At 44.0% G+C, this 22637-nt stretch overlaps 1 protein-coding gene across 6 annotated transcripts in view; it reads left to right on the forward strand.

The window, feature by feature from the left end:
- Sipa1l1 (signal induced proliferation associated 1 like 1) overlaps window positions 1–22637 on the forward strand; it is a 287022-nt gene that overhangs the window by 75562 nt on the left and 188823 nt on the right. For all 6 annotated transcript variants that reach the window (XM_005343301.2, XM_013346036.2, XM_026779932.1 and 3 more), the window contains one exon: window positions 20313–20381. The gene's annotated coding sequence lies outside the window, so the exon portion shown is untranslated. The remainder of the gene's footprint in view (window positions 1–20312; window positions 20382–22637) is intronic.

Below are 22637 nucleotides of genomic sequence, written 5' to 3' on the forward strand. Positions count from 1 at the left end.
GGTGCACAGTGGAGGTCTGTGGCTGTACCTCTGTGATAGTGCACAGCCCAGCATAGATACCACTTGTGATAGCCCCACACTGCCGCCCTACTAGCTGAAGAAGTTCCTTTAGACTAGGTTTTCAACTCAGGCCAAACCAGGATTGGTGACTTCGAAGCTGAAAAGAATTTCAGGTCTGGCCAGTTTAGTGAAGTCAAGTTGGAGATTATTGAAGATACTTTAATATCGTGTCAGTATGGGGTTTACAAGACATGCTTTTACAAGGAAGTCACACATAGCCTGAGTGGAGGCATGTGTTCCTCAGGGGAGGGGAGGGAGAGTAAGTGTAGCTGTGGCCTTCTACAAGAGAGAAAGAGCTTTAACTGTCTCAGCATTAGCCCTGAATTCCCTTTTGACTCTCAGGTTACATCTCAAAAGGTTGCTAAGAGCGTGTTTTTCCTCCTAACTCTCTTTTGATAAAAAAGGTATGTGGGGTGGCTCTGGAAATGCCTTGGGTGGAATTATGATCTGATAAGGTCAAGCCAGAAGCCACTAGAATTGCCTAAAGGGTTAGGAGATAATCCTGTTCCAGCAAAGGGGTTTCTGGTGAGCTTCCTACAGAACTGCAGATTTATAGCTGGGCAGACAGAAAGTTGGGCAACTGTTCTGGAATTCTTGCCTTTCTGTTGATAACAGCTTGGGTTGGATCTCAGGATGAGGAAACCTTTCTTCATGTCCTCCAGATATTCCTCTCAATATTTCTGCCTCTGTGACATTTGGTCCAGCTAGGAGCAAGTGTGCTCCTACCTGGACAGCTTGGGGCTGAGGTTATGAGAAGGTGCTATAATGGTACAAAGTGATACTGCCCGAAGCCAATCACAGTGTGTCATCTGAGCCTTACCCTGGCAGGTGTCTCCAGAGCTCCAGTCACACCATACAGATCCCTTCTGTGCAATGGTCACCTGGGTGGAAACAGACCCTTGGTGCTCCTACACTCCTGGTTTGATTTTGTTTTAACTGTAAACACATCTTTATTTTCACTGTTTTTAAAATCTTGGTTTAGTTAATCCTGCAATGTTTCTAGGCGATACTAATAGAAGTTTAAACAAAGGCAATAAATATGTCTGTTTGTGTGGCCTAAGCCCTGGTATGTGCCCCACCTTGCCTTCCAGCTCACCTACTCGATTTCTAGACATCAACATATCGACTTGGTCTTTTAATTTTCATTTATAATTAAAAGCATTGTGTTTCTATACTTTAAAGGCATAACATAATTGAGATTATATTTAATATCTAAATTTTTCTTTTAGCATCATTTGGAGATTTGCCCATGTTAACTAATATAAATCTAATCCAATGAACATTTGGCTTTGTATTACTTTTTACACTAATCTGTCACATTATACTTTTCTAGTCCATGTGAGTGTGAGGTACTAGAGAGGATTGCAGGGCATGCTCACTGTTGTTACAGTTGACAATGAAAAGAAACCCTGTTTAGTCTCCTGTAAGCCTGGAGACTGTGCGGGCATAAGGCTGTTGTCGGCCCCTGAGGTTTGGAAGGCTCTTCTAGGGCAGACTCATCTGTTCTTTGGGCCTAGGAATGTGCTGTGTACCCAGCACAGAGCCCACCTCATTATCCACACCACAGGCAGGGGTACACAGGGACAGGAAGGGACAGGCTCCTCTTAAGGCTCCCTTAAAAGACTCTTGCTCTCAGAATAAAGGGTTGCATAAAGTCTTTCTTTTGAATGGTTGTCTATTATGACAGAAAGTCTTCTTTATTCCTTCTGATCACTTAACATAATAAATAATGTAATGCTTGATGAATGTTATGTTCAGAAGTACCAGTGTTTGAAATGGCCAGTTTTTATATGCTATTTCTTGTACCACAGTGGTTATCCTGTCTATTCTTTAAGTTCCTCAAACCCTCTATTGGAGCCCTTAGCAGAGCGCTGAGCTATACTTCCTTCACATATCCCGGGGGACCCAGGAGCCAGAAGGCTTGTAGGGTGATGAGAACATTAGGTGCGCAGAGCCACATCTTAGGGAATGCTCGCTGCCAACTGGCCAGGGCCGGAGGAACTGTCTAGTGCAAGCCCCCATGGCAGTGAGACCAGGACATGCAGTGTGGGAAACAAGTAAGGAAGCCAATGGGCCAGCACTCAGGAGGGAAGCCCCGACACCTGCGCAGACTGCTCTCCCCTTGCGGCTTGTCCTCATGCTGCAGATAATGTAGATTGTGGCCCCCGACTGCTTCTCTGGAAACTGCAGTGGCAGTTTTTGCTCTGGCTGTTTCTTTGCCTGCAGTTACCTATGTGGCACCTTTCTTACCTTTGAACCATATTCATTTCCTCAAGAAGACATTTTTATGTTTCACCTTTGCAGGTGGATATTATTTTGGGTCCTGCTTAGCTGAAGTATGTCTTTCGCTGTGAAATTTTTTTAGTTACCTATTTTATTGCTGTGAAGAGACACCATGACCACAGCAACTCTTATAAAGGAAAGCATTTAATTGGGGCTTACTTACAGTTTCAGAGGCTTAATCCTTTATCATTAAGGCATGGAGCATGACAGCAACCATGACAGGCAGGGTGTGGGAGAAGTAATTGAGAACTCTATCCTGATCTATAGGCAGAGGGAGAGAAAGGGGATTTGGAGTAGTGGTGGTAGACCTGGGTCTGGCTTGGATTTTTTTGAAACTTCAGAGCCCACTTTCAGTGACACACTTCCTCTAACAAGGCTACACCTACTCCAACAGGCCATGCTTCCTAATTCTTCTCAAAAAGAGCCACTCCCTGGTGACTAAGCATAAGTGACAACTATATGAACCTATGGAGGACTTTCCCATTCGAACGACCACAGCTTGAACTTAGCCAGTTTTCCTGTGACACCTTTCTCTGTATTCATCCTGCTTACACAGGACTTACGTCATTAAAACAAAAGTTGAATATTTAGGGGGAAAAAACCCTTAGAACAAAGACATTTTCACTAGCTGCCCAATGTTGTTTGTGTGTATTAGAAAGGAAAATTCGAATCAACAGATTATTGTACTTGAATTCTGCATTTATTTATTTATTTATTTGGTTTTTTTGAGACAAGGTTTCTCTGTAGCTTTGGAGCCTGTCCTGGAACTAGCTCCTGTAGACCAGGCTGGCCTCGAACTCCCAGAGATCCGCCTGCCTCTGCCTCCCGAGTGCTGCTGGGATTAAAGGCGTGCGCCACCACCACCTGGCTGAATTCTGCTTAGCGTACTAATCCTTACTTAGACATCCCTGTATGCTTCTCACGAATCACCTTGTAAGCCAGCAGTTAGCACTAAGGAGTATGTTAAATAAGTTAGTAGGGAACTATCTTCCAATGAGGCCATGTTTTTGTGCGTGGATCTACTCTCTTGCATCTACTCTTCTTGTCATGCTTTGCAATGTGCAAACTAAATATACCATACTCTCTTCTTGTAGCGAGTGTGCAAGAAGAGAATAAACTGCTTGTGACCGTGGAGAATGCTTAACACCCTAAACTTTAGCTAACAGCTGAAATGAAGATACACTGGATATGGGGTTTGAATGGTAGGTGACCCCACAGACTGTGGCATTTGAATACTTGGTTCTCAGTTAGTAGCACTGTTTAGGGGAAGTGTAGCCTTGATGGAGGAAGTAGGTCACTGGATATGGAGGGGTCTCTTCCACCACCATGGCCAGGAGTGTAACGATCTACAGAAGGCAAGAAGGTAGCTTGGTTCAACATGACTCAGTAGCCAGTATAGTTCAAACTTTGAGAGTCTGACGCCAAGTAGTTTATTTTAGGCACGTTTAAGCTTTATTTGCTATGGCTGCTTCTTTGGTGAATTGTTTCAAGGCACAATTTGGTGAAAATTTTCTATCTCCATATCATATGTGCAATAAAACTTAAGACATGACTACACTGAAAATTTTTGTAAAGTACTTATGACATTTGCTTTAAAGATGGGGTGTATAGACTGATATGTGACAATTTCCATAAAGATGGATAATGTAGATTGATAAGCTCACAATAAGGGTCTGGGGGAGGATTCAGTGGTCTCACAGTACAAAGGTCACCAGGCTACTAACCGTATCCTCTCCCAGGCTTCTGGGCAGAAAGCAGTTTATAAGTCTTCCCTTTGAAGAGACAAGCCTGTGTGTTTAACATTCCTGGTTCTCCTAGTGCTTGTCTGTGAGCAGAAGAACCTCTGTGCCTCCATAGCTGGGGTGAGCTTTGAGAGTTTAAGGACTCCAGTCAGTTAGAGTTTGCTTTCTCTTCTTCCTCTTGGTGGTTCAAGATATGAGCCCTGAGTTCTCAGCTTCCAGCTCTCATTGCCACGCCTCCCTGCTCCCAACTTCCCTGCTGTGTGATGGTGGTAGACTCCTACCCATAGAACTGTCAGCCCCACACAAGTCCTTCTAAAGTTGCCTGGGTCATGGTGTTTTATCACAACAGTAGACAGAGAACTAAGCATAAACGTTTTACTTCGGTGTCAGCATGCTGCCCATTATCTACTTGGCTTTCGTTTACTAAACTCCACAGCAGCTTTCTCTCTGCATCCAGAACTGAGCTTGGCATGGCCCTTTTCTTGAAGCATTTGGAATCTAAAAGATGAGGCAGGTGTATATTTAGGTGCAGTGAGGTGAGGATTTGAATATTGACAAAGTACAACACATAAACTTTTGGGGTTTCTCGTTAGTGGTATTAGGGGATGTGAGCCACGGATATGCAGCGAAGCAGAACTATATGAAGGCATAAGTCACTAACAATGCCACACCAGTTTGGAATTATGATTAATAGGGTGATATTTATTTAAAGGAGAAAAAACTTACAGATCTCCGTCCCTGACAACAGCCCTCTGTGCAACCAGGAAGGGAGTCTAGTCGCCAGTGGAGCAGGAAGTGAAGAGAGAGAGGAGAGGGAAGTGGCTGCTTTTTTAAAGGGAGAGAGACCACGCCCCAATGGGCTGGTATCTCAGCGGCTATAGGCTGGAGGAGCGGAAGGACCTCCCGCAACAACTATATAACTGTAACTGGGGCTCCAGTAGTTCTTCTGATAACATTCTTTTTTCCAGAATTTACTGAGCTCCCATGTGACATTTATATTTATGTATGGAATTGTAGCTCTTATGTAAGTGGAAGTACAGCATATTGCTTCTGTTCTAGGTGAAGGCTTTTCCTTGTCTTTCGGTGCCTCAGTGACAGGTTTAAGGCAGTAGCAGTGCTGCAGCCGCTGCAGGATTTGGGTGATGTGCTAGGAGCTTGGCTCCCAGTGTGGCAGATGGAGGTGCTGAAACATGTAAGAGATGGGGTGTAGTGAGGTAATTATGCCACCAGAGTATCACCCTCATAAGGGATTAGAGCGTGGCTTCTGAGGGAGTTTATTCTCACGAGCACCAGTAATTATGTGTGTGAAACTGGTCTCTGATTCTCATGTTATTTTTCTCTTTAATATGTTCCCACCATGGTTCCCTCACACTAACTACTATGTTGTGAAGTGGCCAGAAGACCCTTACCAGAGGTCAAACTGATGGAGTAGGACTTTCAAGTGTCAAAACTTCATTCTCTGTACATTGCCCACTCTCAGGCATTTTGTTATAGCAACTGAAAGTACAGTAGCTAACCTTGACTGGCAAGTATACAGCTTATCTAGAGGGATTTCCGGTTTCAAGAGCACTGTTGTTAGAGCTGTTTCAAGTATTAACACTACCCCCAAATTAATTACACAAATGTATCTTCTCAGCGGTGTGTACCCTGTCTTCCCTCTTGCCAGCAGCACACTATTTAGCTTGCATTTCACTTTGTGTGGGATGAAGTTTCCGTGTTACACAGGGTTACCTTACCTCCCACCTCTGCTTCCCAAGTAATCTAAAGAGGTATGCCATCTTGTGCTGCTTTGCTTTATATACAACCTTTTGTTCTTTAAAACATGTCTCAGGTAGTCTTGAACATAAGATGTAGCTGTGGATGTTGCAGACTCTCAATTCCTAGTCCTCACCTAGAATTGGAGGTAAATTCTTCCATGCCCAGCTTGGCTTAGCTTTATGATCTTTGTCAGTTTCACAGATATAAAGTGGATTCTCACTGCTGTTTTCCTGTCCGTTTCTCAGATCACACACGGACATCCTTCCAAGTACTTAGCAGAGACTTCCCAGTGTTGGGTTGGCTCTGTTCTCTGCCTGTCCATCTGTCCTAAGTAAAAGGTAGAGCTACCACTTGGCCATAGACGCCCTTTCCTTCCCACAGGCTTATACTTTGCCACTTATGGGAACTTTTGCCATCTGTACATTTTTTCAAGTTCATTATTTGCTTGCTTGTTTTTCTGTCCTATTAGAAGGAATGTGGGCTCTCCAAGATGATGAAAAATGCCTCTTGTACTCTTTGAAGACGGGTGGTTTCTGTTGAGGGTCAGCATTCCTGTTACTGTGCTTTGGCCGAGGGGCCATCCCTTTGTTCTTTCCCCGTTATCTGGCTGTGCCATCACGATTGTTGAGACATTTATCTCTTTCTGCACTGATTTCCTTATACATCTCACATTGTACCCTACTTGGAATTCCCTCAAGTGTTTTAGAATTTGTGGTGTGTCCGTTGATTTGGTGGCCTCTTCAGGAACCAGTTTTACACCTTTTTAATTATTATAGGGTCACCATACTTTCACTGTCTGGCAGAAGTTAAGGCTAGCCCCCTCATTAATCTTCTTTTCCATAATTAGCCCAATTATTCTTCATTATTTTCCCACAGGAACTGTAGACTTAGCTTTTGAGTATTCTGAAAGAATATCCTCTTAGTCTTCCTGGAATTGTAGCAAGTTTACATGGGAATTTAGATTTCTTTTAAAAGCTTTGCTCTCCTGGACACCTGTTTCTTATACATCAAATATTTCACACTTCCTCCCTTCCTCCACTCTCCCCTCCACCTCTAAGTATAGTTTAGGAAGATTTAATGATCTCATAGAAGTACTTACTCTGAAGCAGACTTCCTGTCTTCATGTATTTTCTCCCATATCCCTGTGTTTGGTAATGCACACTCATCTTTTAGGGTCTTTTATGATCATGTATTGGGTAATAGCCATGTGTGCCTTAGGTAAAAGTTGGACCTAAGTCCAGCTGCAGTGCTCTGGATCCTCGGTGGAAGATCACTTGGGAACAGTGACTGAGTGTGAAGTGTGCAGTAGCGTGGACCGGAGCTCCAGTTGTCACACTCTGAGTCTGTGACAAGTGCCGCCTTTGCACCGTCTCCAGTGCCCGCTAGCTTCTGTGTCCTGTAATACCATATAAAGCTTTACAGAGTGGGTTTATAGTCCATGCTTGAAACTTTTAGTTTGATTTTTGTCTTTTTCAAGTGGGAGAAAATAGTAATTCTTTAGATAAACATTGAGTTCATTAGTCATTCTTTTTCCTTTCAAACTTTCCTTTATTCTTTTGTTTGTTCTGTGGTGCTGAGGATGGAATCTGGTTCTGGCATCTGGAATGGTAAACGCTGAGTCACTGAACATACATTCAGCCCCACAGCTCTTAAATTATCAGTCCTGTTCACCCTGCTTCTGTTAACTCTCTCTGCCCTTACTGAAAGTCACCATAATGAGGTGAGCTCCTGATTGTCTTGTCCTTGAGGAGGAGCTGGGGCAGAAGTGCTTCTGGACCGCTGCAGTCCTTCTCATCCTGGTCTGTAGTCCTGTTCTTCACAAGACTCTTCAGCAAGCTTTCCACACTTCCCTGGGTTCTCAGATTGTTACTCCAGGTCGCCACAGCCCCAGTGTCAGTTCTAGAGGCTCCCTTATTGAGCACATTGATTCAAGGAGACATGATTGCTTTAGTACCACACAGACTTGATTTAAAACCACATTGGAAAACAGACTCTTGTTTTATGTGATTGAGTCCCCTTGATGTCTCAGCATCTGGCTGAAGAGTCAGAATAGCGCAGTCTGGTCATGCAGGGTGATACTGTTGGACCTTGCGAACACCTAGTATGTCGCCGAGATTACTGCCCCAATCTTTCTCTTAGGTGCTTCTGCCGCAGCTCATGCACCTCCCTCTTGGACAAGTTGGAAAGCCGTGGGCTGGTTGCTATGGGAATTGATGGGTGCTGCTGGCAGAGGGAGAAGGGAAGTTCTTGGAACTGACCCAGAAATCTTCAGGGAGCAGGTTTTATTTTTCTTGTGCCTCTGGCTTCCCTGCCCGCTGTTCTTGGATTTGACTGGGGGCAGCCTTTCCTGGAGTCCTTGGAGTCTAGGATTGGGTGGTGTTTACCAGAAGACCTCTAGGAGGAGAGGTTCAGAGGTTCGGTGTGACCTGATTATGTTAGCAGTTGGCTTCTGAAGCTTTGCTGAAGTCACACAGCCTGTCTCTCTACACTGTCTAGGAATGTGCTATAGACAGGTGAGGGAGAACCTAGTGGTTAATTCCAGGGGCATGACTTTTTCCCTCACCACCACCCACACAAAGACAGGTGGAGCAAATGTCAAGATGGAAAATGGACATTTTAGTAAGTTGGTACTCATATTGGGCAATAATGAAATTAAAATATATTTTATAGAGAGCTGGGTGTGGTGGTTCATGCTTTTAATTCAGTACTAGGAAGAGAGGCATTTGGATCTCTGAATTCAAGGCCAGCCTGGTCTTGTAAAACAAGTTCTAGGACAGCCAGGGCTACACAGAGAAAAAAGTCAACTTTTATCATTTGATTAATCTGATGAATAATTTCAAACTCTACCTTGATGTAAGCTGTGCCATTTTTATGATAAATCCCGAGAAATGAGCGTGAAACACTAATTTTCCTAAGAGAAGTATCTGGCTTCAGCAGAGGCTATGAGTGATGCCTGGGCACTACAGAGCTTGATGGGGACCTCTGCATGCCCAGTTTCAGGTCTGCTCTGTTCTTGATGGGGACCTCAGCATGTCCAGTTTCACTGCTCTGTTCTTGATGGGGACCCCTGCACGCCCAGTTTCAGGTCTGCTCTGTTCTTGATGGGACCTCTGCATGCCCAGTTTCACTGCTCTGTTCCTGGTGGGGACCCCTGCACGCCCAGTTTCACTGCTCTGTTCTTGATGGGGACCTCAGCATGTCCAGTTTCACTGCTCTGTTCTTGATGGGGACCTCTGCATGTCCAGTTTCAGGTCACTATTCTGCCATTTCTGATTTTGTGTTTATCACTAATAAAAATGTTTTTATTTTTTTGATCTGACGTTGAATTCCTGTCTCAGATGTAAACGTCTGTCTAGCTCTGTTCAAACTTAACTGTGGGGCATTAGAAGGGAGAGTCACTTAGCAGAGGGACCACAAGTTTCTGAGTTACCTTGTGATTTGGATAATTCTCATTCTCTGGGAGGGGATCCAAGGAAGGATTGGAAAGCAAGTGCAGTCACACATGGTTCTTGTTCCTTAGAGCAGTGGTTCTTAACCTTCCTGATGCTGAGACCCTCATGTTGTGTGATCTCCAACCATAAACTTATTTTCATTGCTACTTCATAACTGTCATTTTGCTACTGTTATTAATCATAATGTAAATATTTTTAGAGATAAAGGGTTGACAAAGGGTCTGCAACCTACAGGTTAAGAAACTCTGCCTTAGAGCCTCTCCTTTTGTAGCCAGTATAAGATCATGAAAAGTTAAAGGGAGATGTGTGGTGAATGATGAGAGATGAGTTAATGAGGCAGTGGCTGCTGCAAGGCCAAGTGATCTTCCCAGGGGACCCTAGAAGCCACGTAGAGGGGTTCACAGCCATGGGGGAGGAGTTGGTCCCATTCATAGGCATTCACAGATTAGCCATTAGTATTTGAAAGTAATCTTCTAGAATAAGCAACACTTTTAACAAGTGTTGTCCTTTGTTTTTTAGCCTAGAATTCTTTAACTTCTCTGGCTTTTATTCATCAGGGAATCTTGCAGAATGTCTGCCTAGGCTGTGCAGGTGACTCAGGAGGAGCTAACCATAACAAAGGTTATCTGTTGATCCCTGAGACTTCTATCAGAGAGGAGAGCTGAGTGGAGAGTCCTGGGGTGTGGAGTTACCCCTGAATGACATGCAGTAACTGTTTCTTCAGGGTAAAAAAACACAACCCGGGGACACAGATTTAGGTCACCCCCAAACGCCATGTTCCTGTGTGGTTAGAGTTTCATGTAGTTTTTGTCTTAACAGAACAAAGAGAGCTATACACCAAGGCCTTTTTCATTTATGTGGGTGGAAATAGCAGGCAGACTGGTCTCAGATTCAATCTGATGACATTCTTCGACTCTGGGTTGATGGAAGCTAGGGGTCTGTTATTACATTCCAGAAGGGTTTACCTAATAGTCACAAGAATGTTAGGTCAACACTGGGGTAGACAAGAGATGACTGTTCAGTGGACTGGGAGCCCAAGATAACTCTTATCTTTTCTCAGTCATTTAATGAGCCTGGGAGTATGTGCAGAAGAGGTGCGCACCCTCACAGCAGGGCTGTGCCTTTTTTGTTACTTTCTGGGAATTTGTTTACCCTTCTGTTTGTTCTTTTGCCATGAAATAAGTTGCAGCTCTTCACAGGTAAATGAGGGTAAAGCTGAGGTTCCTGATGTTTCTGCTCCACCCAACTCACTCAAGCAAGGTCAGGCTTTTAACGTTCAGATTTGAACTCCTGGCCTTAATTTGACCCCGAACCCATGTCTTATATGGTTAATTCCATTACTTGTGTTGTTCATGCCTAACTGTAATGGTAGAATAGAGATGTGTATGGTGTAGCACATATTGTAATTGGTCTTAATGATAAAAACTCAGAGTCAGCTATCAGGGGTGAAAGATCAGAGAAGCAGAGCCGCCAGCTACTGGAGTTCTTACCTCTACCAGTGCTGAGACCAAAAGGGTGATCCTGTCCTCAAACTGCCTCCTGATTGGCTGTTGCTCAGAGTGCACTGAGCTCCTGTCCTCCTGCCTTATATTCCTCTCTCTACCCAGTCATGTCACTCACTCCCTGTCTCCACCTCCCTAGTGTTGGGATTAAAGGCTTTGTGTCAGCTCAGTTTCTCTTTTAGGCTGGATCAATTTTGTGTAGCCCAAGATGGCCTTGAACTAACAGAGATCCAGCTGCCTTTGTCTCTAGAGTTCTGGGATTAAAGGTGTGTGCCACCACCGCCTGGCCTCTAGTGGTTTTAGCTCTGCACTCTGTTCTTCAGGCAAACTTTATTCGTTAAAACGCAAAATAGCACCACAGTATGGTGTTTGTCTTGAAAGCTCATGTTCTTTCTGTATGCAGGGCCCACCCTGTGGGAACTCAGCAGAGACCCTAGGAAATGCCCAGAGAGGTGGCCCTTGAGTTAGGCACGGTAGGAGAGGTGAACTCTGGGGTGATCGAGCAGTGTTTTGGGCACTTTGTGAATAGAGGCTATGTGAGGAAGGGCTGGACTACCACGCAGTGTTGAGCTCAGTGTGTCTGCAGGGATGGCGTGTGAAGGACACAGAAGGAAATAGCTGAGAGAAGGCAGGAGTGAGCTCTGCTGAAGAATTTGGATACACTTTCCGAGGTGTTGAAGTTTTGGCTGGTTTTGGCTATAATAACTTTTTGTTTTAAAATCTTTAAAAGATATGGACAAAGAGAGTTAAGATCTGTGCTAGGTGTGGTTGTGCAGCCTTTAGTCAAAGTGTGTGGGAGGTAGAAGCAGGAGAATCTTTAATTCAAGGCTAACTTGGTCTACATAGTAAGGTAAAAACAAAAAGAAAAGGAAATGCAATAGTAAATTAATGTTTATACCAGGCGGTGGTGGTACACATTTTTAATCCCAGCACCCAGGAGGTAGTGGCAGGTGGATCTCTGAGTTGTAAGCCAGTCTGGTCTACAGAGTGAGTCCCAGGACAGCCAGGTCTACACAAAGAAGCCAAAGCTGGCGTGGGGTGGGGTGGGGTGGGGAGAAAGTTAAGCTGGGGTGGGGTGGGGTGGGGTGGGGAGAAAGTTAAGATTCGGCATAAAAGAAAAAATAAATTAGGTTTACCCTCTAGGAAACTTCCTTAAAAAAAAAAAATGTTTGTTTTGTGGGCTATAATTCTGATTGTAATCTTGTTGGCATGATGATGAGGACCCAGCGCAACTAGAAACACAGTGTTGTTGGCCATCTGTTGGAATCCTGATTTGCATACACAGCCCTTTGTGGTGATCACTTGAGAATCTGTTTGAGATCTGAAATCCACAAAGGGAGTCTTCCTCATGAGACACAAGACTGGCCAGGCCATTTAGGTGGGACCTTGTGTGGCCTTCTTAGTTCCAAAAAAGCCAGCTCTGGCTACACTTCTGGTGACTGACCTCTGTCCTGTATTATTTCCCCCAAATTCCTAAGGGTCCTGGTTGGACCTTTAGCCATGTAAGTTATGTATAAAACGGCAGCCTTCTGCTTACTGCTTAGACGGGTTTTATGTTGCTTTACCAAGGGAATAAAAAAAGTAAATCCATTAACGCTAAAGTGAGGAGAAAGTTTGTTGACAACTAGTTAGCCCTGGTTTTGAAGCTTAACGTCTAGTTGAGCCTAGAATGGTATGGTAGAAGGGTGCAGACTTGGGGGTAACTGCTGCTGATTCTAGCCATCATGTTCATCGCTGTCTGCTGAGGCTCCGGTGCCTGGGACACAGGGAGTACCAAGCAAGCGCTTTCTTGATGGGGATGATGGCCAAGTCTCAGGCGATCGCTCCTATTGTCTCCTAGGAGTAGCTGTTGTAGTGGGTGGAAAAGCTGGCCAAGCTGCCTCTTGGATTTTAGTCAGTCGGGAAGATTTTAAAATGCCTTGGTCAGATAACTTGTTTCAAATGTCAGTGGCAATCTCTAGGTACTCTTTGGTTCCTTTGAGACCAAACAACCAACTAGAACACAAGTAACTGAAAACCATGGCATCTCATGGACTGCCTTAAAAATGCAGAGCACGTAGTATAACATTCTCTTCTCTTTGCTTTCAGAAGGGTCAGGATCCCAAATTAACATACCTCCTTCTTAGCCAAGATTTCAGTTACTTGACTCAAAGCCCAGAGAATAGATGGAAATCCAAGGAGGTTTGCCAAAGCAAGGAGCAGCAGTGAGATTTCTTCCCTGGCGGCTTGGAATTTTTCTAATTCCAGTAATTAATTATGAGAAAGTATTATTTTGTTAACATTTAGTAAAGAGTTTAATAAGTGGATACGTTTTATATAAATATTAAGTTTTTTTTTCCTCCTTGAGAAATAGGGACATTTGAAGAAAATGGTCCCTAAAGGTTTTCTGGCCCTTGTAGAGTCTGCACTTCTGTGACTCTCATATCTTTTGAAACCAGTGCAGTGGAGCAAAGTGTGTTTGTTGCACATTGGTGGCTGCTGGGATCTAGAGCTCTTGGTGTTAATTAGTATGTGTACAGAAACTTTGTGCCTAGAGTTTTTGAATTAAGCTCTCCACAGTTGATTTTTAAACTGTTAAGACACTCCACTGCCATTCTGTCTCTCAAAATATATAGCATTTTACTATTTTAAAAATTTATTTAAACATTACTGCAAACCTTCTATTCCATTTATGTATTTATTTATGTATTATTTGCTTATTTATCTATTTAGTTTGTGTGTGTGCCACAGGCATGTGAAATTACAGGAGCTGGTTTTCCTTTTCCACCAGGTGACTTTTAGGGATGAAACTCAGGCTGTTATACTTGGTGGCAAGTATCTTTGCCTGGTGAGCCTTCTTGCTGGTTCCCAGTTCCGCCTTTGTGAAATTTAGTCTAATATACAGTCTGAAGGAGGCAGTTGACAATATACAGACAAGACCTTGGAATATCAGGTGGTAAATTTTCCTTTTTTTCTTTTTGTTTGTTTTGTTTTCGTTTTTCGAGACAGGGTTTCTCCGTAGCTTTGGAGCCTGTCCTGGAACTAGCTCTTGTAGACCAGGCTGACCTCAAACAGAGATCTGCCTGCCTCTGCCTTTGCCTCCCGAGTGCTGGGATTAAAGGCGTGTGCGCCACACTGCTCAGCTGTTATTTTGCGTTTTTATGAGCAAATATTCTCTTAGTCTAACTAAATTTTGAGATCTGTGAATTAAATCTCTTCTAAATAATTTCATCTTTTCATGGTCGGTTAAGGTTCTTTGCAGTCCTTCTTATGGGCGAATACACATTGAAATTGGCTTTCAGTTGGAATCTATTTGTCAAGTTGAAGTGGAGGACATTACCTGTACTTACTGAGACAAGATATACAATAGGGCACTTGGGGAACAGCATTCTTTGGGCAGAATAACTTCTACTTTGTAGAGTGTAGACTTTGGAGACCCAAGTGAACTTGAATTTAAAAGAAATTGTATGTGTAACCATAGTTACAGCAGCCCTTTTCTGAAGAGAAAGGTAAGTCAGAGATGACAGCAGAATGCCGTGTTCTTTCCTTGGAGACCTGGTTCCATGCTCCTGTTCTAGAACACTGGTCGTGGATGTCCTGGCTCCTGTAAGAGAGAGCAGAGCTGGAGTTCACTCGTTCACATTGTGCCCACTCCGCTCATTTTCTTGGAGTCCTCAGAACAGAGAAGAGACGCTTGTTAGGGTTAGATGAGTGGCGTTGGAACCGCTGACAGTGAGCTAGTTTCTCTTTCCACTTAGTGCTTCGACTGGTGACTCATGTTCCTGAAAGTGATATCCATTGCCACCTGTTAGGTACCAGAGTCTTTGTAGAGTGGAGCTACTGTCCTTCTCAGCTCTCTGTGAACACAAAGACAACTGGTTTACTTCATTGGGGCCAGGAAAAGATAATTCTCATCAAGTTAGCATTCATCCTGAGAAAGACGGCGTGACATTCAGTCCTTTCCTTGGGACTGAAGGATAGTTTGAAATCCGAGCAGCCTCAGCAGAAAGAAGCACAAAGTATCTTGTCGTCCGGTTGGTTCTGAGACAGGAGATGGCTATCCATCAGGGATCCCAGGGCCTGGGCCTGGCTCCCAGTCACGGCTCCCAGGTCGTATTTCCTTTGCTTTTCTCCACATCTTGGGAGTTTGGGTGGGATTTATTCTTTACAAAGAGTTTGTGCTCTTAATGTGACTGTGAGAACAGGACTGACCTCTTCCTTGCTTTGGTTTTGGGGACTAGTATTGACTTGGGGCACCTGCAAGCCAGGTTCGGGAGGAAACCCTGCCACTGCCTTGATTGTACCAAGACACATGGTTAACCATCTTCTATTTATTTAGAAAACTGAAAACCAGATAGGTACTTTTAACTTTGTTGTCAGCCGGTGGAAGAGCTTCTTCTGTTCTGTTACCATTGTGACTTCCTGTATTCCTGACTTTGTGGAGATTCTCAGTTGCCTGAAGCCTGAGATGGTGTGGGCATACAAGGAACACTCCCCCTTAGAGACCTAGGGAAGCTCAGTGGCTCAGTCTTCAGATAAAGTGATTACTCAGAGTGAAACTCAATCTTCTCTCCTCCTTGGGAATTTTATTTTGAAACTAAGTTTGATTTAGCCTTAGAGAATTTCTGTTTCCTCAGATAGGATTTGGGTCTCAGATTGGTTAACCATAACTCCCCTGCCCCCGCCATGTTGTGTTTCCCCTTGTAGGGAGCTGCAAGGTGATGTAGGTGTCTTTCCTTGTCACTGTCCTCCGTCTTACTTCTTTGAGATGGGATCTCTCCCTAACCAGCTGCTTCCTGTTCAGCTTTACTGGCAGGCCAACGAGCTCCTTGAAACATTCTTGTCTTCCACTCTTATACCAGGGTTATGAGTGTGCACCACCACACCAAGCTTCTTATGTTGGTCCTGAGGATCCCAACTCAGGTCCTCAGACTCACATAGAAGCACTTCACCCAACAAAGCATCTCCTCTGCCTTGGTTAACAGTTAAAGGGCCTATGTGCTCTCAGTGTTTGGTGTCAGTACTGCTAAACATCTCTTATTCATAAAACACTGATTTTTTTACACTCAGGATATAAAGATCTCCAACAGTTTTTTTTAAAAAATAATTATAACAGTTAATTGATTTTTCTTATTTGAAACGTTACTCTAGCCATTGCAGCAAACACAGTGAGCAGTAAATGTTTTACAGACTGCAGCAGCAGACTTGTCAGCTGAGAGGAGCTGCTTTCCTGCTCCTGTTTGAAAGGGATTTGTTCTTGTGGACGGCAAGATGAGTAACAGAAGCTAATTTTCATTTTAGTTTATGTGTAGGGGTGTTTTGCCTGCATGTATGTTTGTATGGTTGGGTATTCCTGGTATCCAAAGAGGCCAAAAGGGGGCATTGTATCTCCTGGAACTGAAGTTACAGCAAAGTGTGAGCTGCCATGTGGAGCCCAGGTCCTCTGGAAGAGCAGCCAGTGCTCTTATCCACCGATCCTTCTGTCCAGCCCCACAAGCTGGTTTGAAGTAACTCAGGGAAAGGAACAAAGAGATACTTTGTTCACTGCAGTTTCTAGTGGTAATATTCTCGTACTTTGTGCTTTTCTCTGCATGTTTGCATTTTCTAATAGTAGAGTTGGAATCTCATGGTATTTCTGCTTTTTATGTTTAGTTACATTTTTGAATATTTTCCATCCATTTAAATAATTTTTGGAATGTCATTTCAGAATACTTTGTAATACTACCTCTTGCATTAGACTGATTTGTCTGATGAGTCATAGAGCTTCTGTATTTATTTTACATGTGCATTGAATAGAGATGCTTGGTTATTTTCTGAGGATAATTACCTCCAATAGAAAGAGTTACTGGGTCAGACCACTGGGATGACTTCTGCTTCTTCACATCCCCTCTTGGTTCACCGGGGTAAAACTATTCTTTTTCCTCCTATTCCTTTGAAAAATCGTCTCTGAGAGTGTGCTGACACTGAATGAAGTGGACTCTGCAGAAAAAGAGGGATGCTTCAGTTCAGGGATGCTCACAGGACAGTTGGTGGTCTGTGATCTTGAAAAACGCCAACCGAAGCTTGGAGTTGTAAAGGCTGAATGAAAAGATTATCTTTTGTTAATGGCTCCATTGGTGTTTCAGTAAAAGGATGCCATAGAAAAGAATGCTTAAAAGTCACCTTATTCAAATGCTCAGACTTTGGACCAAAATCATGTATGTTTGTTGTATTTGCTATTCTTTGCCTCCAGACTGCCCTGGGGAGCAGTTTTCAGTGGGGTTTAGGTTGCATTTAAAAATGGTGGAAGGTGCTTTGCTCAAGCTTCTAATGAAGTCTCTAGGGTGGCAGTCCAGCTGTGGCGTTTGGTGTCGCTAGGTAATAGTTTTCTGATTGACTTAGCAACTGTGGGGACGTAAGACCGCACACACTGTTGTTGGCTTCTTTGTTAGTGTGTCATGTAGAGTATTGATTTACTGGACTCAGGGCTCATTATTGCAAGTTCACATTTTCCACAGGTTTGTGATGTTCCTATGTCTAGTGTCATACAGTGCATGGTTGTCGCATGCAGAATCCCTTTGAGGGAGGTGGTGAGCAGGTGGGCTGTCTGCTGTGCATGAATGACTAAGGACTCTATTAGCTAATGCCTTGTCTTCCTTCCCTTTGTGCTTTTTACTTTGTACCTTGTTCTCATTGACAAACAGGGATTGTGGTAATGACAGCTGTCGGGTTTTATCACTCAGTTGCCATGGCTCACTCAGTCTTCTCAGATCTCAGTGTGTGTCAACCTTCACCAGGTCCCACGGACTTGATGCTGTTCTCTTAGAGAGGGGCGTAATTTCCTTGAAGTTTGTAGTGTATCAAAGGATAATTGAAGCTCCTATGTTAAATCTTTACGTAAAATTCTAGGCACATACTAAGCTTCTAGCCACTGCATGCAATGTCTATGGAGAACACAAGTCTCAAAGGGAGGAAGGGAGAGCTTATTCTTAACACTAACTCTGAGTGTCTGTGGCTCAGGATATGGATTCAGGTCACCCCAAATATTATGTTCCACTATGGAAACAGTGCCATAGAGTTCATGTAGCCACAGAACAAAAGTTAGCCATGAATGCAGGCACCTTTTCAAATGCTCAGGTGGGAACATCAAGTGGGTGGGTCTCAACAAGCAGGGATAGCTACCTAATGGCATCTCAGCTTTTGGTTTATAGAAGCTAGTAGTCTGTTAGTACCTTCTAAAAGTCTTATGTGATAGCCACAAAGATGTTTTGTAAGACAAAGAGTGAACGGTTGTTAAGAGCACCAAAAATAGACCAAGATAATTTGGATCTGCAACATTCCAACTCTCTACAGTCAGTTCAGATCAGTTGCTCAGCCTTGTAGACTTTTTACCATAGGTGTGGCTTTTTCTGGAAACTCTAGTTCACAGTGATTATAATGATTATAGCACAGGTCTAGTTATAATTTCTATTTGTACATTGCTCATTGTTACTCTGTGAACTCATTGAAGGAAGTGATTGTGTTGCTGGTTGAAGCTCAGGCTGGGTGTGGACTGCCTTGAATGCAGTCTTCTGCTGGGGATGGGGTTGGATACCAGCTACCCTCTGATTATTACCTGGCTAATCAAGTCAGCTGCTTAGCTTGTGACTCCTGCCTCTCTCCTACTGGCATCTCATCACACCTTAGCCTCAGACCTCTGGGGCTAGCTGTGCTTTGAGGCATTGACTTTTTTTCAGATGTCTTGCTGCGACACTGGAACCCTGTGTTCCAGATACCCTCAAATCCACAGAACAAGTGCAGCATGGCCTTTCAAAGTGGGATTTCAATTGTCCAGTGAATTGAAAGACTTGATTTGGGGGGATTGAAGGTGTTTTTGCTTTATGAAGTTCTGTTTCTGTTGAGCAGTAGCCAGGGCCATTCCTAACAGCCTGTTTAAAATGTTGTTGTTAAAGAAAGGCAGTGTGTAGGCAGCTGCTTCCCTCGGGTATTTGGGTTGGGGTCGGGCGAGGTCCGAGGCAGATGTTCATTGGGATGTTCTCTGGAGTCAGACTGCTGGCTGGTGTACACCAGCAGTCCTGTGACTGAAGTCAGAGGGTCACGGAACTAGTGATTCTAGTTTCAGTCATACATACAGACAGAGTGTGTGGACAGTTGGAGCAGAAAGCTGAATCCCTTCTCTGGTCCTGGCTCGAGGGCAGTGAGGATGGACGGGCCAGCTTCACAGCAAACCTGGCTCTGGTTTTCTCTGTGAACAATGAAGGATTCACTTTTAGGAAGAGTAATGGAGTCTGGAGCAAAATTTCACTTCTGAGCATCTCAGAGATGAAGTTACCATTTTCCTTTTTCAGTTGGTCTCAAGGCTACTGTTTTGGCGACAAGGGGACCATCATGTGTGGTTTCTTAGATCATTTACCCTGCAGCAGGCATGCCGTAGTTTCTGGAACTCTGTAACCCCTAGAGGGCCATCTTTGGTGAGTCAGACACAGAGCATTAGTGTTGAAGCCGACACAGATGCGTGCAAGGAGGACCTTAATACAACATAGAGGAGGAGACGACACAGCACAAGTGTGCCTAGTGCACCACAGGGTGTTCGATGAGGTCGATGGAAGCCGTGTGGCCACAAAAGGGAAGAAGGCAGGCCTCTCAGAACAAGGGAAGGGCTGCAGTCCCCTGAAGTGAGACTGTACGCACGTGGCATGGGGTCTTGCAGACTATATAGGATGGGAAAGGAGAACTTTAGAGATGGAAGAGTCTATCTGGAGGTCAGTTCCCCTACAGTCTTGAAGTGGTAGATGCTGATGGACTTGCTGTGTGGGTCTCCTTAGCAGCAGCTTCCACAGCTGTTGTTAGCTTTCCTGCAGGGGCTTCTCCAACCCCTGAGGGCTTTAGGTCATTAGCCCTTCACCAAGGACTCCTATTGAACTGGCTTTTGGAGAAGGTGGCCTTAGAGCTGCCCTGTAAAGGTAAAGGCATTTAACATGGTAGTGGGGGCCTTCAATGCCAGCACTTGGAGGCAGGACAGGCATATCAAGTTCAAGGCCAGCCTGTCGTATATTGATATATTGAGCCCCAGCCAGCTGGGATTGAGGAGGAGGAGGAAGAAGAAAATCTGGTTGGGGGAAAGGCACCTGTAGGGACCTTTTTCCTCCTTATGAATGAAGCATATGTAGATCACCCAAGGGCACAGCGAAGAAAGTGAAGTTTGGGGAGAAACTTTCCATCACTAACAAAATGGCCTGTCATAAAACCACAGTGTTGACGATTGAGACTGGACAGAGCACATTGGTGCTTCTCCCGGTGTCACCCGGCTAGTCCCCTTTATCTGCACTTTTTCTGTGAAGTTCAGAATCTTGTGCTGAGAGGCAGGGCATGCCATGGGATACCTCCTTTACACTGTCCTGGAGGCTCTTACAGGAATCACCCTTGTTCCCATGCTGATATTTGACAAGACTCACAGAAGGCTTGCTAGATCCTGCCTGATTACTGTCGGAGGGGAAGACAGACTGCCCTCTCCCCTTCAGCTCCTGATGCTAACTCTGTGTTTTTCTTCTGCACAGGTACTTTTCAGATGGTTGCAGCCTATGCAGAAAATTGCTGTAGTGAAACTGCTAGAAGCTGATTTCCAGGTATGAGGGCTGTGGGGGCCTCTGGAGCTGTACCTGGAAGTGGTGTGCTTTGCTCTTTGGCTGTATTTGCCTGTGTCCTTCTGTGATGAAGTGAGTGATTGGCAGTTACAGCCGATCCAAGGGGGCGCATCTGTTCTTTTTGCTCATTCCTTAGAGTACTTGGTTAGGAAAAGGAAAGAACTGGCTACTTGTTTAAAATTTAAGATTCTCTAGATTTCCAATGTTGTTAAACTCTTAATTGGTCTGATTGTTATTACATTTGCTTCTCGAATGTTAGAGGTTTGAATAGTTCCAAACCTTTGTTGGGAAATTTTATGCTGACAGTAATATCCGTAGTGATTATTATCATTTAATGTGTACCTAGACTTTTCTAAGTGAGATTCCTTTGGATTGATGAGGCGATGGTTTCCTGCAGCTCACACAACTTGTAAATTACTGAGGCAGAATTTGAACTCACATCTGTTTGCCTTTAGAACACCTAAACTACTTTGTCCAATTGTTTTTTTCTTGTTGCTCCCCCTCCCTCCTGCCCAGTGTTAATAATGCCTCCCCTCTTCTTTAAAATAGTAGGATGTCACCTCAGTTTTATCCTAAAGTAACTTTTGGTTTTGTCGAGTTTTTTCTGTCTTGAACCTCTTGGCTCAACATCTTAGCTACTCTGGTTAAAACTTCATTTACTGCTGTGTTGATGGTACTTAGAAATCATGATCTTCCTTTTCTCTTCTTACTGCTTAAGGGAAAGAAATTACACGTGGAATTATTTTCTAAATGACAGTTCAGTCTAAACAGCTTCCAGCAGTCCTCCGAGACAGTTTAGGTACTTCTACTGCTCTGTAAGACAGCAGCTTATGCTTTGTGTGGTCCCACAGCCAGGAACTCCGGGATGCAGGCAGCGTGAGGACTGGAAGCACATTGAGAGGCTCATCATGAACACCTGCAGTGGGTGTGATGCGGGGCAGGGCAGGGCAGGGCAGTATTTTAGAGCTACAGAGCTAGCGTATGTGTGACTCTGGGTTGGACACCCCCATTTTATTGTTGTAGGTTGTTGACAGCTCTGCCAGTCACACGTCCTAAATATTAGAGTGAACAGCCGTGTATTATATTCTGGTCTGCCAGCACTGGTGAGGTGGGGTGGTATGTGTTATGAATCCAACTCAGTAGCATGTCTAGACAGAACCAAATGTGTAATTATGTAAAATCACAGCTAAGGAATTCTGACTGAACAACTTTAATAATTATTGGCAACTTTGACATTTTCTATTACTTTGTATCCTTACAGTGTTAGCCTATTATTGTAGAAGAGTAATTTTTAGACAAAGCAGAATGCCTAAGAAGTGTTATGACTCTTTCATCCAAACAACCTTATATTTCTTGGTTTGGAGAATTAAGTAAATTTGAATAAGAAATGTTGCTACCAGTGTTAGGGTTGAGCAGGCTCTTTTGAAACCCACTGAATAGGACATCCGAACTGCCATCCTCAGCAGGTTTCTTCTCAGTGGAGACAGACTGGCTGTCTGTAAAGTGTACTCTTTTAAAGACAGCTCTGACGGTGCCAGCCTCCATCTCAGCGTCATTTCCTGCCTTCTCATGTCATCTAGGCTGTCTGCTCCTGTCCACTTCCAGCCTTAGAGTGGCCAGCATCTCTTCCGTTGCCCTGGCACAGGCTCTCAGACATTGCATGACTGAAGTTGTGGGCCCTGAAATGTCACGGATACTCATTCTCTTCTCTTGAGATTGAGGTTTTACATCCGTCTCTTCCAGTGGTTCCTGTGCGGTGGATGTGTGTGCCTGTGCAGGTGTGTAGGTGTCTGTCTCTCTCTTTAACAGTGTCATTTGATGACACAGTTTTTAATAGGATATGTTTTTTGTTCATGGCTACTAATTTTGTGTCTTGGGAAGCCTATTTCCTTGTCCTGAATATGTTGTTTCCTTCTGACACCCTCTTGGCCTGCAGACATTTTACAGTGCTTCGTTCTGAGAACATCATGGTTTGGACTTTATGGCTGATGACCTGAACTGACATTTAACACATGCTTTATTGTCAACATTCAGTTCAGTAAGAGGCATGGCATTTTGAAAGTAAGTGAGGATTTGAAGTACTCTGTGAGTTTGGTCCCTTTCTGATGATTAGGTTAAAGATGTATTAGGTTGACCTATCCCTCCCTCCCTCCCTCTTTTCTTTCTTTCTTTCTTTCTTTCTTTCTTTCTTTCTTTCTTTCTTTCTTTCTTTCTTTCTTTCTTTCTTTCTTTCTTTCT

Source organism: Microtus ochrogaster, chromosome 1, assembly GCF_000317375.1.
Source record: "Microtus ochrogaster isolate Prairie Vole_2 chromosome 1, MicOch1.0, whole genome shotgun sequence".
NCBI lineage: Eukaryota > Metazoa > Chordata > Mammalia > Rodentia > Cricetidae > Microtus > Microtus ochrogaster.